Raw genomic sequence first — 18,712 nt, 5'->3', positions numbered from 1 at the left:
ATAGCATCTCCTTCTGCCATAACCAGAGACAAAATACTTGGATGACTGGTTTCTTTTGGCAGGGCTTTTCTTACATGATTAACACAAAATTTAAATGTAAACCCTTGGATTTATACAGTATAATCACACAACTCTCCTAACTTCATGTATTTCAGAGAAGTTCTATGTACTGGAGGCACGTTAGAGTCGATTTAAATCAATACCTACTATAATGAAGTGAAGGGGTGAAATGGAGAGGGGGGGAGAAATAACTCCGCACACCAGTACAGATTAGGGCTTGACCTGCTGGAGAGCAGCCCCGCGCAGAGGGACCTCACCTCGGTGTGTGGTGGATGACAAGCTGACCATGAGGCAGCAGTGTGCCCTGGTGGCCAAGAAGGCCAATGAGATCCTGGGGTGCATTAAGAAGAGCATCTCCAGCAGGTTGAGAGAAGTGATTGTCCTCCTCTACTCAGCCCTGGTGAGGTCACATCTGGAGACTGTGTCCAGTTCTGGGCTCCCCAGTACAAGACAGATGTGGAGCTGCTGGAGAGAGTCCAGCGCAGGGCTACAAAGACGATGAGGGGCCTGGAACATCTGCCCTATGAGGAAAGACTGAGAGAGCTGGGCCTGTTCAGCCTGAAGAAGAGAAGGCTGATGGGGGATCTGATCAGTGTSTATAAATACCTCAAGGGAGGCAGTGAGGAGGAGGGGGCCTTCCTCTTTTCAGTGGTGGACAGCAACAGGACTAGAGGAAACGGCCACAAACTGAGGTACCAAAAGTTCCAGAGGAACTTAAGRAAACATTTCTTGACAGTGAGGGTGACRGAGCACTGGAACAGGCTGCCCAGAGAGGTGGTGGAGGCTCCTTCTCTGGAGATCTTTAAAACCCGCTTGGACGCAGCCCTGTGCCACATGCTCTAGGTGACCCTGCRTGTGCAGGGGGGTTGGACTAGATGACCTCTGAGGTCCCTTCCAAGCTTAAGCATTCTATGATTCTATGAAGTGCGACCAAGATCCGAAAGCTTCCCAGGACTCAGAGCTGTGCAAGACAGACAGTATCATACCTTGCAGTTGCAGGGACCTGTGCAGTACCTCTTGTTCCTGTACCCTTCAGTACAACTGCTATGAAATTCCAGATAGTGTCTCCCCCTTTCKTCCCTTTCTAAATACCTTCCAAACTAATTAGCAATTACTAATTGATACTGCTTTCCTCCTTCCTTTCCACTCCTGGTGTGTTATCTTTCCCTCCTTCTCCTGGTGTATTTTTTTTTGACAGTCTCTTCTTTCTCTCTTTCTCTCTTTCTTTCTTTCTCTCTTTCTTTCTTTCTTTCTCTCTTTCTTTCTTTCTCTCTTTCTCTCTTTCTCTCTTTCTCTTTCTCTCTTTCTCTCTTTCTCTTTCTCTCTTTCTCTCTTTCTTTCTCTCTCTCTTTCTCTCTTTCTCTTTCTCTCTTTCTCTCTTTTTTTTCTCTTTCTTCTTTCTCTCTTCCTTTCTTCTTTCTCTCTTTCTTTCTTTCTTTTTTCTTTCTTTCTTTCTTTCTTTCTTTCTTTCTTTCTTTCTTTCTTTCTTTCTTTCTTTCTTTCTTTCTTTCTTTCTTTCTTTCTTTCTTTCTTTTCTTTTTCTCTTTTTCTCTTTTATCATAACACAAGCTTATGGAATCAAGAATCATCTACTAATCTGTTCAGGAAGGCAGGCTAGGCAGTTTAATGAGTAGAGAGAACAGCCAGCTTGCTCTCTTTGCCGGGCACGGCATTTGATTAGAAATTTGATAGAAAGGTGGCCAGAAATCTCTGTCCATACCATGACTCTTTATTTCTACAATACCTCGCTCAGTGCTGCCCTATTTTCAGTTGTGCATCAGCCACATAACAATAAATGAACAAATAAATAAGCTAAATATATAAATAAATAAGTAAATAAATAAATAAATAAATAAATAAATGTGGTCATAAATACAGTTTTCCTCAAGTGCTTTTGGCAATTAGATGTATTGCGGGAATTGTTATGGTTTCCATTATTGCAGGAGCAAGGATTATCTGTAATGCAGTAGATTGTGGAAGTGGTGAGCTCTCAACAATAAACAATTCTGCATGTGAGGAAATTTTTGATGATCTGTAACAAGTGGAGAAAAGAAGCATAAAATAAAGCTACAATCAGGTTATCCACTTGAAAAAAARTATTGTCATTGATGACAAATTACATATTGAATGAGTTTTTATGAGGATTTTAAGCCCTTGTGCCATGAATTTGCAGGAAGAAAGCTTGGAAAGATATATTTTGATTACAATTATTCGATTCCCACCAAGTTCATTAGTTACAAAGTCAGCTCATCAGTGAACAAGAAATACTTTGGAATTCACATGGCAGGCATTTCAAAGTTTGAACAACTTTTTTTTCTTCATTTTTTTTTCTTTGGTGAGCTAATCTTGTAGAAAAAATATTTCACAAATAAAATCCCTTAAATTTTGGAATTTTCACTAGCTTATCTGGTTGCAGATAATTTACTCATTTTCATTTATTTTCTCAGGTTAMATCTGTGTTTGACTTGGACTTATCAGCCACTCTGTGGGGTTCAGTTGCATATTTGTTTTCTCTTAAAAAAAGCAACACATTAATTTTTTACTTGGCTTAACTTTTCTGTTATTCCCTGTGGAACTGAAAGAGACAGTTGTGTTTACTGCTGAACAGCCTCCATAGAAATTGATAATGTACTATTCATTCAACCATTTATTTACTTGCATCTGTTTGGCATCCCCACCATCTCCCGATTTTGTGAACTAATTAATTCATATGACTTTAATTCTCTCTGATTATGTGCTTCCATTTCATGCAAACAAGGGCATTTGTCATTATTAATTTTAATGAATATGATTTATATTTCATTTAGAATAATGTAAACATTAACCTGAGTTAAAGAGTAGTTTTCTAAAAAAGAATTTTTTAGCAGATTCTAGTAGCAAGAAAGAGATTAGTGACGGAAACCAGTGGAATTATATTTCTAGAAATACTGGGTGGATGATTGCTTTTTATTCTTAAATTACTTTTTTGGCTAAATCGTTTTCTGCTTCCCATTACATCTGGACCTAGCAATCTGTAAATCTCAACTGTGGCTTTTGCTACCACAACCCTATGTTCTAATGGGACTGGCCTACAAACAGGTGATATTTTTCTTTGTAGAGTCCTTATGAGCTGGGAAATTCTCAGTGTAGTCATATTTTATCTGTCACTAAATAAAGCTGATATATTCCTTTCCAAGTCACTATATGCACAAACTGTCCTCTCAGTACTGTACTGCCTTCATTACACAGGAAATACACAAGTTGAATGAAAGAAGTGTAAGTTTATTAGAATACAGATGCCTGAACTGAGATTCACCTGTTTAATCCTTGAAATAACTTAGCATCTATATATAGTAATTTAATTTATCTGAAACAATTGTAACAGGTAATGCGGACATTGTCAGTATTTGTGATCATTTAAAAAATATAACTATTTTCCTATTGTAGTAGGTGTACACAAGATTTATGACATGCAAAAGAACACAGTTCTTGCTTATGAACAGCTGTTTAACAGAAATTGCTAAACACAGTAAAGCACAAGATGTTTTGTGGGTTTTTTTTAGAAACTGGAATAATGGGTGGAATGGATAGGGGTAAATATGTTTTAACCTTTGTGAAGGAAAAAATCCTTTTCTCCTGATCAAAATTATTATTTTTATCCTTTTTTTTTTCCCCACCTATTGCCATTTAGCTGTGGGAGAACATGCAGATATAAGCTGAAGAGCAAAAGTCATAAATTAGTAAATGACAGCTTTAACTTCCTAAAAAGCATTAATTGGATGGTATTTCCTGTTTGTTTTCATGAGATTGCAGTACAAATCCTATGCTTACAAAGGAATTTGAGGTTCCCTCTAAGAAAAGCACTATATTAAAACACTATTTACAACACCTTAAAAAATGTAGGAAGTTCTGCAGAGGGGTTTCATGTCGTACTGAGCAAATCCTTTTGAATAATATTAGAACATATCATGACACTAGCTTTTAAGTAGAACTCTCCACTGGAGCCAAATTCTGATTAAAATTTGATGGTACTATTTGGTCTATTAAGTTCTCACTAAGCCAAACAGAATTTTCTAGGACTTTAAAAATGAGATTCAAATCCCAATATAATCATGGATGGTGATCAGGCTGGATATATAGGATATATATATATTCTAATCTGGTGTTAAATGATGTGATTCCAATGACTTCCATAGAGTTGTGTTCATCTGCTTCAGCTCATGGTCCAGTCACAGTGTAATAGTACTTCTCACCAGCTATGTATTATTTTGAAAGGTATGAGTCTTATTAGACTACCACTATAAAAACATAGATCTGATTGCTGAATTCCTCAGCTAGTAACGCTCTACACATATATGCTTTTAAAACGGAAAGAAAATATTTTGTGATATTAAATGGCATGAATTTAGGCTTTGTCCTTCTGTGCTAACGGGTTTCATTCCCTCCTGCAGTCATTCTTCAAGAGCAGAAAATCCCTAAAACTGCAGGGAGTCTGTTTAAGTAAAGGGTGATTCCAGTGTGACTCAAGTTGCCATAACTCCTGCTGCATTCTATACTTTACTGCATTCTACCATACTATACTGCATTCTACTTCTATACTTAACAAACGGGCTGCGTGGAAGAAATGCAATTAGGCTGAAGTTTTGGCAATGAATTTTTTTTTTTTTTTTTTCAGAGGAAAGGGGGAGAGAGAAGTAAAAAGAAAGACATGGACTGTTCCGTTATACAGTTAATTTCTCTAAAATATTTAGCTGTATAACATTAACATTTATAAAAGCTGATTATGCATACTGTGTGCTCACTCRTCACATGTAACTAGCAGTAAAGCTAGTTATTTTACTCCCTGCCTATTSCTTGTTTTGTTTGTTTGATTTCATACCTAAACACAGCAATTCATCCCAGGATTTCTTAACAATGAAAGGACATGAATTGTCAAATTAAATTAATCAGTCTGAGATTCCCACAAAACAAATCTTTTGGCAAATTTTTAAATCATTAAATCATATTTTTGGCCTTTTTATTTTCTTAGTGCTGGGGTAATTGTGGAGAAATCGAAGGAGCTGCACACGTGTCAAAATAGTCAGTAGGAGAACAATACCTGGATCATTACTTGTGCTGTGTAGAGAGTCAGTCTTCCAGTGGAAGGAAAGATTGAAGGTGAAGTCTGATGATTTTACACAGAGTCAAACCCAGGAGCTTGGACACTCTGCTTTTCCCGCTAGGTGAAAAAATGCTCTGAAGCTCAATGTCATTTATGCCAGCTTAACCTTTGTCTTTGTTCAGTCTTCAGACTTAAGGGAGAAAATTACCGTTATTCTCATCCACTCTGAAAAAGCATTCTATGATTTGTAGAGCATAAAGGGATAGTATAATTCTTTTTATGGATAAAATAGAAAATAGTTTTGGTATGCGCTTCCACTATCTATCATACATAACATTAAATTATTTAGACAAAATATTTCAGTCATGATTGAAATATGAAATTCAAAACACCAAATTTTCAAAGGCACTTAATAAAGATGACTAAAGTGGTGGAATTGTGCTATTTACCCCAATGCATTATAATCCTAAATCATTTTACCTTTTGGATAGCAAACACTACCCAGACACCAGCTGAGGAAGATAATTTCCCAGCAGCAGCATCTGATTCAGTGGCAAACTCGGCAGTTTAACTGGCATCTTCAGCCCTTCCTGTAAGTCTGTCATATCATTACAGACGATTTGTCTAGGTTATTGTGTCTTTCTTTCTGTTAAAAGCTTCTTTTTTTTTTTAAATAATTTGTTCATTATATTAACCTATTAATCTACTTGCTGTACATAGGAGACCTTTGGAAGTGCTCAAAGTAAAAAGAAAAATGTGATTACACATTTCTGCGGGATTTCTAGTTTGCTTCTTGTGTTAGTGGAACTATTTAGAATTCAATAAATTCTTGTCTGAAGGTGAATTTTGAAAGAAACAAAAGCTGTCTGTGTTTTTAGTATAGTTTTAACTGAAAAATGCAACCTCAGGTCTGAATGGCAGTATAAGTTCATTACTATCAAATATCAAAGCTTTTTAATCTTTTAAAAAGAATTCAGATATAACTACATATAATGGAAAAGCTATCTGTATGCTGTATATGCTGTATATGCTGTATAATTAAAGCAAAAGATTGCACTACCAAAGATAATTAAGGGTATTACATTAAGGGTAAAATTGTGATTACAGCTCAGAATTATTGTATCACTGCCAGAATCCAAGAAGTGAAAACAAATAGAACCAAAAAAGGCTAGTCTGAAGTAGAAATCATTAAGAATACAAGAATCTGATAGAGTTAGATCAAGTATCCTCCCAGCTGAGTGACCTGTCTTTTAAAGCAGCACAGATTAAATGCCCAGTGGAAGAGTGTAAGAACAGCACAAGCAGGTGTATTTCCCCAAAATACTTCCTAAGATGTCAGTCAACTCTTTGCTGCTCAGAAACTTCTGAAAGTGAAAAAGCTTCCTCTGCATTTGATAATTCTCTTCTCTAGRCTAAGATCTCAGTTCACTCAGTCTCTCACGTCAAATGTTCCAGACGGTTAAACGTATCTTACGGGCCTCCACTCTCATTTGTAGATATCATTTTTGTTCTCCACAATCATCTGTTGATACTTCTTTTTCAGTGGGGAGCCCTACAACTGGACACAAAATGTCAGATGCAGCTTTGTGACTGTTTATATGGAGCAGTAGCTGCTTATCTCAGTCATTGACTATGCCCTTGCTGAGGTAACTCAATTTGCATAACCTGATGTCATTCGTGAGTTTGCCAAGGGTGATTTCTATTTGATCATTTGTCCCATTGGCAATGGGCCATGGAACCATCAGTGGGCCCCCCATCAATTGGCCATGGGCTTGATGGGACTATTTGTCCCATCACTGCTAACCTATGACTGCAATCATTTTTTCCACTTTCCTTGTAGACCATCTGTCCATTCTATACTTCTCCAGTCTGGTTATCAAGAGACTGTGAGAGTTTGTGTTCTAGTGCTCAGGGACCTCTCTTGATCACCAGGAGCTTTCAAGTATAACTGGTCTCACTTTGGCACTGGGGGTTCCATCAACACTGCCAAATACTTCCAGTCTCATCCCATGAACTTGTAAATGACTTGTAAACTTGTATCCGACTTAGTCTCCTCTATGTTGAAGAGTATCCCTCTCTCCTAAGCTTTGGCACCATGCACCAAACCCTGGAAAGCCCAAGACCTGGAAAGGTTAGTAAAAGAAAGTACAAGTCCTTCTGCCTTTCTTCTAACCTTTTACACTAGATGACTTGTTCCATTCAGTGCTGAGTCGATGATAATCCAGAGATGATTTATAAATCGAAACATACTCAGAAWCTGTGTATATAAATCCATTCACATGCACCTTGCCAAAATAATATTTAAAGACCTTGCTTCTTCTTTCAGCAGTCATACATTCACTCTTCAAGTGTGGAAATATATTTCACTTCGTTTCAGCAAAAGCCTGTAAGTTGAAAAGTAGATTCTAATTCTACAGATTCTAATTATTCATCCAACGAGTGAGATATTCAGTAACTAACAGAGATTAGAGAAATGTAGTATATATATTTTTTTCTAGTTTTCTAGCCTTACAGAACTAATTTATATATAGGTTCTTTATATTTGTTATTTAGTATTTCTGTATAATCTATTATTTCAACTACCCTTTTGATTTTCCTGTTATCCACCTGTGTTTGGAGATATCTGACATACATAAAGACCTAAATATCAAACTGCAAAAGCACAGGGCTTTCAAAAGCAAGAACCAGACCAGAGAGCCAGGGAAACAGCTGGTCCTTTTCTGTTTGGCCACCCTGCCTGGTATGCAAGGGACAACAAGAGGAATGTGAACATCTTTATTCCATAACATTCTGTGCATTGTGGTCATGACTGTATAAGAAGGGAAAATTATCTGCCCATCTGTCCGCCTGAATGTTATCTAATATATTTGAAGTGTAGAAACCTTCAAAACCACACAGATGGGATCTTTCATCCATTTCTAACTTGATAAGGGATAAAACAAAGCATATAAATATTAAAGGCCTGCACAAGAGTTTGTATGAGTTGTTCAATTTCCTGGAACATTCGTCTGAAAATGAAACTTTATATTGGCTAAATTCTTAGCTTGGGAAGAGGAAGTGTAATTTAAAAAAAAAAAAGGATGAAAAATAAAGAAAAATGGCAATATACTTTTAAAATGTTAAGATGTTAAAAAACTAGGGTTTTCTTTTGTGTGTGTGTGTGTGGAAATTCTCACCCAAGCCACGACTAATCTAATCAACTGTGAGCTATGAGCAGTATTAACCTTCAGACAAGTACAAGGCCTTGCATTAAGCTGCCTTTTCATGTTATTGCTCAGGGCAGTGAACCACTGCTGGCAAAAGATCCATCTGGACAAGAAAGAACAGAGGCAGCAGATCTCTTTAACTCTCTGTTCTTGGGTATAGATGGTTTGTAAATAGGACCACACTATGTATGACAGTCACAGCAAAGACTGGTACAGTGGTTATTAATTCCACCTTCCTTTTTGGGGAAGCATCAAATGTTTTCGCACAGTCAGTGAAAGAGGATAGTTGTCTTGCAATGTTGCATGTGTGTGAAAAATGACAAGAAATCCCTCACAGGGGAGGTGAAGTTTCCAGAAGTGAAACTAATCCAAATCGCAGTGCACAGAAATCAACAGGATTCATACGCAGAACAGCATAACATACTAGTTCTCTTTTCACTTCCACTGTTGTAAACAGGGGAAAAAAAATTCTCCACTTGAAGTTATCAGTTCCATAAATAATATTCAACTGGAACTAATCATAGGATGTGGCCTGGTGATAAAATTTGTATGTTTCATTTACTTTGCCTAAATAGGTTCTTACATATGGTTGACTAAGATTCCTTCAAGAAACACTAGTTTAAGCAAAGCATGCAGCTTCCTGAGACACAAATGTTGCACATATTACAAAACTGAACTATCCTGAAAGCAAAACATCTTTAACAAATTTAGAATGTCTCCAGATTCTCCCAAATTCAGTAAAAATTACAGACCTTATCATATTGCATGTTTTAAGATTACATTTTAACCCAGGAGACCTACAGTTTTGGAAGCTGCTCATCATATTAACTAATTTCTGTGACCGCAAACTGATTGTTTTAACATAGAACAAAAGTTAAGAACATTTTTAATTGGGTCAGATTAAAGATGTATTTTTTTTCCCAATAGAGGGAATTCTGTCAGAGATAGAATACTTCATTTTTTTTCTGATGAGTCAACATACTGTTCACTAGACCTTTCTTTTAAATATTTTTTTTTATTTTTTAGGAACAAACATCATGTATGCACTAACTTTCAAAAAAGGGAATATCAAAAAAATAAAATATTTTTGGGAAGGATCAGGCTTGGAGAAAAAATATGAACAAGACTGTAGTCATGCAGAAAATAGAACAGATGTATCTTTATAATTAGAGTAATCTCCATAAACTGGAATACTTCCTAACTTTAGCAGAGGTGTTGTTGAAAGATGATCCATTTCCCTTTTGTCTCCTCTTACTCCTTTTGCCTGTCCTCCTCCTAACACCAGTTGTTCTATTCACCTGATCGTTTCATTGAGCTGATACAAGTTGCTAAACTGACTGAAAAATCACACCACAAAAAGTTTTCAGTTTTATGGTAGGCTTAAGATATAAAGGGTCATAGAAACAAAAGAGGGAAGGAAGGCACAGAGGACTTTTTCTCTGAAGGTAATAGGCTGTTTGACTGACCCAGCTATAACATGCAATGTCATCTTAAAAAACTACAGCAGTATTTGCAGGATAAAAAAAGGATAAAAGGATAACGGAGATTGGTAATACCATTAGTATGTCTATTTGATTTCTGCAAGCAGGAGTAATGAGGCTGAATTCACAACAGAAATACAGCCTCTGTAAACAGAGAAATAGAGAATATCATAATTAATGAACAACTACTCAAATGTCTCAGTCACCCCTGTATGCTTTTTTGATATCCGTCCTAGATAGATTTTGCCATCGCCAGTCTTGGATCCCTAAAGAAGAGCCTCAAACTGCTGAATTTGTAGTTCCTGGTCCCTTTTCCATAGCCCTATTTGTTCTACTGGGTAAGTGCGCTTGTCTGAATGCTAACCCTTTCATTTAATATCCTGCTGCCAGTTTCTCTATATTTCACCTCTGGTATATGCCGGCAGCAATCCTAAAGGAATGTCTGCTGGGACCTGAACTGTTCTAAAATTGTAACAAACTTATATAGTTGTCTGCACTTCACATTCTGAGACTATGACATAGGCAGATAAGATAAGAGGCTCTGGACATTTATGCTCCTGACAGGAAATTTTAATGTCATGCTAAGATGCCCTTTGGAGAATATGCTTATGGATACAGGATAAAAATGTCCAGTTAACCTTCTGTCAGACTCTCCTAGGTGAAGTAGATCTATAGTCAGTGACCTGGAGGAAACTGGAGATATTTGGAAGCAAACTTCTCTAAATCCAGCATATTTTAAAGTCCTTCCAGACACTGAATTSTCATACTGTCTTAGTACATTTAACCTCAGAATGTCATTTAGATCTAGGATTAGGGCGCTGAACTGCTTGTTCAGCTAAAAAGCTACTGTTTAAGGCATAATATGGAAAGGAAGGTTTGCAGATATTCTAAGTAAATTACACGTAGTTTGATTTCTAGTCTATTACCTTTAACTTCTTAAAAATTGCAATGCATTTTCAAGCTGAATTCTTGTAAGCTAGTAATTGTATTTGTTTCACCTTAGCACGATCTGTCTTGTAGGTAATTTTAATGTTGTAGTTTTTAGCGTAAAGAGGGTGTTGTGGGCTGAAAACAAGGAATGTTCTCAGATTAGGTTTTAGATCAAAACTACAGCACCAGCTTGCTAGTTTTTGTTATCTCTGATCACAACACCTTTTGTCCAAAATACCCATCAGAAAGCAAGGAAAGCCTTGGCTTAGTTTCCTGAGCAAGTCTGAGACCTGCTCACTGAAGAAGTGTCATATTGGTATTTTCCGGTTGCCAGCATTAATTATTAAAATCTTTGGATGTGTACCAAACTAATCTGGAACATGCTTGAATCTCAGCAGGATTGAAAACATCCAATTCTATCACATTAATGTAATCAAGAAAAAAAAAGAGAAAATAGTAGTCTGTAATGTAAGGACATTTGTGAAGATATATAATGAAAATAATTTGGTATTAACTGCAGCAATCTGTTGATACCATAATACACTATAAGGCTAATCTACATATTTAGCTTATAAGATGTTTCATCTAACTACAAAAAAGATCTTTGCCACACATTTTAATACTTAGATTTTATTTCTATCTAAATAAAAACCTCAAAGTTGCAAAAAATATATAATTTGAAAGTTATGTTCACTTAGCATATTTAGTATTAATAAATAGCAAAAAGGAGAGTAAAACAAAACCTGTCTTTCACTTTTAGTTGTAGAACATTATTCACTATTAACACCCTAAAATCTGTTGAGTGTTTGCTTTACTCTTCCAGAGTTTCTTCTTCTTCCTGGTTTATAAATGTAAAAGTTTATGCAGTACATTAACTTGTAATACTTAGTGAGGCAAAATTCACAGAAAAGATAAGGGTAGTTATGAACAACTAACATTTTCAAGACTAGGCCCATAAGTGACATCATTCAGTGTAATATACCACTGCTGCCACAACATCTGACATCATTATCAATACATCAGATGCTTCCTTTCTTTGTTCTTTGTTCAATGTCTGCAACTAGTAGGCAAAATATCATACACACATTGATCCTTTGGTTTTGAGTAGCAGCATCACTGTACTGTTAGAGCATTTTAGAGGAGATGTCAAAAAAATTTGCAGGAACTRTACTAATGATTGCTGTTTCAGCAAATTATATTGCAGACATGCATTACTCTGAAATGGAATTTAGAAGGAATAGTCCTTGGAATTCCATAAACTGAGATACCTCTGTAAAATGAGAGATAAATATAAAATGAGATAAGCATAAACTAATGCATTATGCTAAAAGAGAATAAATGAAAAGATTTAAGTGAAAAGATTTAAGGCCACATCTGGAGTACTGTGTCCAGTTCTGGGCTCCCCAGTACAAGACAGATGTGGAGCTGCTGGAGAGAGTCCAGYGCAGGGCTACCAGGATGATCAGAGGCCTGGAACATCTGCCATATGAGCAAAGGCTGAGAGAGCTGGGTCTGTTCAGCCTGGAGAAGAGAAGGCTGAGGGGGACCTGATCAGTGTCTATAAATACCTCAAGGGAGGCAGTGAGGAGGAGGGGGCTGGCCTCTTTTCAGTGGTGGCCACGGATAGGACTAGAGGAAACGGCCACAAACTGAAGCATCGGAAGTTCCACAGGAACTTAAGGAAGCATTTCTTCACTGTGAGGGTGACAAAGCACTGGAACAGGYTGCCCAGAGAGGTTGTGGAGTCTCCTTCTTTGGAGATCTTTAAAACCCGCTTGGATGCAGCCCTGTGCCACGTGCTCTAGGAGACCCTGCGTGTGCAGGGGGGTTGGACTCAATGACCTCTGAGGTCCCTTCCAACCTTCGGCATTCTGTGATTCTGTGATTCTGTGAAGTATAACTATTGATTGTTTTGTAGGACTTCATCTGTCAGCACTTTAGCTCTTTGTCTTGCTCTCTCCTGGAGTACCCTCTAACAACTATCTAAAGAAAAGGCATAACTCTCCACTTTTTGAACTGTACTTATATACTTATACTGGAAGTTTGAGACCAAAAAAAAAWTTTTTTTTTTTGTAGAGGTGTTATATATACACTACGTACACTTTGCAGCAGAAAGCTATTGTCCTATTGGAACTGGGAAAGTATTGATAATTAATTAAATATGCAATTTAATAATGTAGGATGCCCCTGATCTTGGGCAATGATTCTACGAGAAAAGAAATTAAGGTCATTGAGATATTTTGCTTATAACCCTGATGCTTTGTTCTCCAAGTTAAAAAACTGCAAAAACATAAAAATGCATTGTGCCTGTGAGATTTTATTCAAGGATTTATACTATATTTCTCATTTTTCCAGCTCTGAAAGTTTTCTTATGAAGATTTTTTTTAAGCATTACAGAAATAATAGTTGTTCCTCACTTCCTTCCTCCTGAGAAATTATATTAATAGAGCACTAAATGTACCACAGGGAACACTGAATTCCATTTGCTGCTATTAGTTGTAAATATATACTGATATTTATTTTTCCAGATCAGTTATTATTTCTCAAAGGAGAAAGATAATTGAGAGATACAATACTGGAAATGTTCAGCTCACTTCACTGCTAGTGAAACACAGTGTTGGTAGGCACATATCCTAAGGTGTATTACATTATAACCCTGAGAGGATTAGTGGGTTTATAGCAGTTACTGGCAATATTTCTACTGATGTCCACAAGAATATTATACAGCTATAAATCTGGACATGTTCCACCAAAATCAAACACATTTTCTCTGATTCATATCTAGTTCCTAGTAATTTATCCTTAGTGCCAAAATTTAGCTTGTTTCTATGTATCTTAAAAAGCAAAGAAATGTTGGTATTCACAATCACAGAAACAATACTGAAGTGTATATACTGGTAGAATCATAAAGAAAAACCTATGGGTTTTTAATTTGCATAAGCATAATAGAGTATTACCTATATTTTATTATTGAATAAGCCAAATCAATTGAATTACCATGGCTTAATGAATTATCATGCACCAGTTAAGCTCTAATAGCTGACTACCTTTGCTCAATTACCTCACTTCAGTTCTGAAATAATTCACTTTATCTTCAAATATCATTAAGTTTAGTCAGCAGGCAATAGTTCACTAGGATATGGTAAGGTAATTAMCTTTCAGCATATGACCATTTAGTTGCAACTGGCACAAGAAATTATTCTCTAATCTTACTTTCCATAAGACAGTTGTGAGAAAATTYGAGCTTCTGTCTATGCAGTGAATCTATAGACATAGATTTGCAGTTGATTAAATTTACAGATTATCAGGGTAGAAATTTGCTGAGAAAAATTTTGCAAACATGCACAAATTAGCATCCTGTTCTGTACTTTCATATAAACATGACTTTAAACATAACAGAATTGAAAGAATAAGAAATGTAGAGCTAGCCCTATAAAATCAAGGAACTCACTTTCTTCCCCAAAGCAATAATGTATGACAGATTATGGGCAAATCCCTTGGTATCACTATCAAGAAATAAGTCTATTATTTTTTATTCTCTTTAAGAGGTATTTCCTTTGCAAAGTGGGGAAGAAGGTGCTTGGGGAAGGAAAAGAGGTTGGAAATGAAAGAAGAATGACAGTCTTATGACAATTATACCAGTTATCCCCTCATTTCACACACAAAAAAATCTTTCTGCTGAGCAATGATTTATTAAAAGCAGGCTTCCTGAACATGCAAAGACATTTTACTTCAAATATAATTTATAAACACTAGCACTTTTTCAAAACTTCCTGTCAAAATTTCTATGTTATAATAATAGCTGCATAATATCCCTCCTTTTGTTTGTCAGGTTAATACAGYCAATTTCAATTAAATATTTTAAATTTAGAATTAAGAACAAATGGGAACTTGCATCAATTACTTTGGTAGGCTATTAGATACCTTCCACTTATGCGGTCTCTGAGGTCCCTATTCTAGAAAGGGTTCTCTAGAATAGAGTTGAACTCATAGWGAATGAACTCTAGAGTTCATCTAGTCCAAACTCATTGCTCAAGCAGGGACACCTAGTACTCATGGCACAGGTTCCCATCCAGGTGGCTTTTGAACATCTCCAACGACGGAAACTCCACAACCTCTTTGGAGAGTCTATTTCAAATGACCTAAACAAGAAGTGCGGGCATCAGCAGCCTTTTAAAATTCAACAGGAATTAATGCAAAGCCCTGCTCACAACAACGGACTCCAAGATTCTACAAATTTCCACAGAAAGTATGATGGAAAAATTCTGTTCACTAATACTCAGTTTGCTGTCAGAAATGACAACCCGCTTTTTCTTATAATGTTACATACATACATGGCCATGAAAATCCACCCTTGGGACTGTCATCTACTCTCTCTGTCCATATGCCCGGTGGCACTGTATAAGCACAGGCCTGGACCTTCAGTTCCTCTCTGACTTATGCTTTAGGGGATATTAACAAATTCCTTACACAGTCCCCGTAACATGAATTCTGCAGGATATCATTTCAAAACCTCTGCAGTGTATTTACCTTCTTCAGTGGATATGATGATCTTGCACTTCAAATTCTTAGATGATTCTTAGATCATAGATCTGGAACAGAGATAATATTTAACTTGATTCAAATAGCTTACATATGATACAAATATCTACTTTCTCTTTTCTCATCATTACCTGTGCTACTATTGGCAATCAGTTAGAAAATATTAATGATATCACTCTGTGCATATTAAAAAAATCATCTGTCAAATGTACATTACACTTTTATAATGACCTTATATAAAATTCAGTGTGTCAGCTATACTAAGTCATTCTTGACATATCATATTTAATTGCAAACTTTTCGCTAGACCGATGATAAACAAAAGTTAAGCATGTTATACATGCTTATGATAGTTAGATGACAACCACAATAACTGACAATAACTGACACTAATAACTCCAACTTCTTTGACAGTAAAGAAGACAAAGTCAGTAGACAGAGCCCGCATTGTGCCCAAATAGTGTAGAGTGAATTAGGAAGAATTACACSATGAAGCCCCCTATTAACTTTTTTTTGCGTTTTGTGCCTATGGCAGTATGGTCCTTGCCTACAACTGCTACATTTGGAAGTTGCAAAAGCTATTAATTTGAGGGTGACTTAAACTACATTTTCTTCTCCAAAATATCTCTTTCAGAGAGACAATTTTAAGACTCCACTCAGTCCTCTAGTGTAGCTGAGGATAATAAAATTCATTCACCATTAACATGGATTTTGTAAAATCGTCTCAAGTTTTGGTGTCTAGCTGTCTGTAGGGGCACAACTGATGAACATCAAGCATTTACAGTAAAATATGTCTTTTCTGTGACTAGTATAAGAAGGCTATTACTGAGAGTTCTGAAAGTCACCCTGAAAGATATATGGAGAGAAACCAAGGAAGAAGTTTGTATTTGTTAGCTTTATCTGTACTGTCACTTTGTCCTGTTCTATAATAAAAAGGCAAAGGAGAAAAAAAAATACTAATTCCAATCTATGTCATTTAAAATCATCTGAAATCTTTTTAAACTTGAGAACACAATATCCTCACTTTTATGTCAATCCAGAGATCATCTTCCTTCCACGAATGGAAAAGCAAAAGCATCCACCAARTTACTGTAAGCTGTGGTGAAATGACTTCTCATCCTTTTAATCAGTGATGTTATTATGCATAATAAGAACCTGCTAAATATCTGCAGTAAAGGGGGGCCCACAAAGGACATGAAAGCAAGAGGACTAGAAAGGCATTTCTATGAGCAAAAAGGTTTATGTGCAGTCACTCTGGACTCTCCCTTGCTAGTGCTAGTAAGAGCATGCCTATTGGCCAAGTCTGAAAAAAAATAGTTATTCTCCATTAATGTAACATCAGTTGGTGGGAGGAATTTAAAAAGCTATACAGAACATATTTCACAATTGTATTATGTGCATTTAAAAATAACCATATAAAATTATTGCTACTGCAGTTCTCATTTGAGAATAAAGGCTGCCAAATTTAATGTGCATGATGTACAGAACAGTGACTTCTAGCTGACAAAAGCTAAGTAAATTTCCTACTGTGCTTAAAGCCAGGAATGCACACTCTTTTAGCTGGCTTTGAAATGTTTCTGCCTGGGGAGACTTCGGATCCTATCCAAGGACAGGCAGCACATGCAGACACTCTCTCAGACCACAAGTGCAAAGACTGTTGCAGTCTGGTCAATAGGCATTATCCTTTGACTCTTACTGTACTGTTTCCCCAATTGCTACAGCTCCATAAAAGTTTTTGTTTTTTTTTTTCACCACTGTCCCTTTGTTTTTTCTAATTTGCATACTTCTTTATGCAGTGGTCAGTGCCTAACAAAGGGCTGATTCCTGGCCCCTAAGCAGCTACCTATCTATTGATTTTTGTCTCCATATATCTTTGACTCAAAGAAGAACTTTTTAAAGATAAAAAGAATAATAATTTTATTAAGTTGCCTGTTTTCCTTTATACTTCTTATGGTGCTTGTATGTGCAAAAACTTCCCACTTCTTAGACCTTATGGGAGTAAACAGTCACTGAATAAAATGCACAGCAGAGAGAGAAGAAACAYTCTTATTTCCAAGGTATTACGATGGTGGTCTCCCTATACCCCTTAAAATTACCAATGCTTAAAAGTATATTTTATTACTTCCCTGAAATGCCTGTACACAAATGCATGAAGCATGGAGATCTGCGTGCGATCCCTTGGTCATGATCTCATCGCAATTACAGTGGCATGGTAGGATAGTTCAAATGATCAGAGTGCTGTCTTGGATTGCAATGTACATTTTAGGAAGGACAGGCTGGAAAGATGAGGTAGTGGAGTTGCTTTTTATATGAGACAACATCTGCAATGCATGAAGCTCAGTCTAGGGGTGCGTGATGAGCAAGTTAAGAGCTTGTGGGTAAGGATTAGAAGGCAGASTAACGTGATGTTAGCCACAGTGTGGTGTTTATTACAGGCCACCTATCAAGGTGAGTAAGATAATGAGGCCTTGTGGTGTCGGTTGTTCCAAGGAATCACAGGGGACCATTTGTGGGGGGGAACAAATAGCTGCTTTCAGGCTGTAACTCTTCCCTTTTATCCCTAACACCTGACTGGAACGTGCCCCATACTCACAATAGTCCAATCACCAGAAGGCCTGTTGCCTCTTGCCTTGTGCCTGTCTTGCTTTAYGGCTCCTCGATCTTGCCCGCCTSSTGGCTCCTCCCSCTTCCTGTTCCTCCTTCCCTCAATGCCTCCTTTTTTCTCCCTCCTACCCCTKCTCAGTTTAACCCTTTCCCTGACATCTCCCTCTTTTTTGTTTTATTGCAACTATAGCCTTATTTATGCTGTATGCTAAGCTTGGCCATGAGGTGTTCTGGATCAAGAGGCTGCAGTCGGTGCATTTCTCCATTTTGTCTTTGATGACAGTGATGTTCTTTGTCTGGTTGATGGTGTAGTTGTTACTGGCCTTCAGTTGACACAGGTAGATGCCCTCGTTGCTGGTGGTGAAGCTCTGCAGGTGGAAGCACCCCAAGTTTTTGTGCATGGTGAGACTGGCACRGCTCCGGTAAGCTGTGAAAATGCATCCTCTCCTAGCAACGCAGCAGCATTAACTCCATGCAATTCTGGGTCATGCAGGTTATCCAACACTATCCAACACCTTTGTATTTGCAAGCTTTTTGGCCTCTTGCATTACTACAGACATTTGCATTGGGGTTAGGATTAGACGAAAAGCCAAACGAAAATCACTAGGCACTCACCAATTATCTGTAGCCATCCCTCTCAATAATTGTTGTACATAAGGCGACCATAAGCCATAATCCACTACTGCCTTTTTTAGGTCTTTCAAGAATGCTTATTCTATCGGTACATGTCTGGGGCATCCGTTTTGTGTCCTGCATTACTGGGTGCCTTGACAAAGCCTTAAGTACTTCCTTRTCTCCCGCCTTCTCCG

At 37.0% G+C, this 18,712-nt stretch overlaps 1 long non-coding RNA gene across 2 annotated transcripts; it reads right to left on the bottom strand.

Moving 5' to 3' along the window:
- Positions 1–1,961: 1,961 nt before the first annotated feature.
- On the bottom strand, positions 1,962–17,945 carry LOC112945751. 2 transcript variants are annotated; one of them, XR_003249079.1, is made up of 4 exons: positions 17,893–17,945; positions 15,288–15,349; positions 5,138–5,330; positions 1,962–2,092 (listed from the first exon to the last, which is right to left on the bottom strand). It is a non-coding gene; the product is annotated as an uncharacterized LOC112945751 (long non-coding RNA). The 2 variants fall into 2 exon arrangements; XR_003249080.1 differs by lacking the exon at positions 1,962–2,092 and having other exon boundaries at positions 5,084–5,330.
- Positions 17,946–18,712: the final 767 nt, after the last annotated feature.

This window comes from Nothoprocta perdicaria, unplaced genomic scaffold, assembly GCF_003342845.1.
Source record: "Nothoprocta perdicaria isolate Ctin4 unplaced genomic scaffold, notPer1 scaffold_199, whole genome shotgun sequence".
Lineage (NCBI taxonomy): Eukaryota > Metazoa > Chordata > Aves > Tinamiformes > Tinamidae > Nothoprocta > Nothoprocta perdicaria.
The sequence above is the reverse complement of the archived record's forward strand: the minus strand, read 5'-3'. Positions and strand labels throughout refer to the sequence as shown.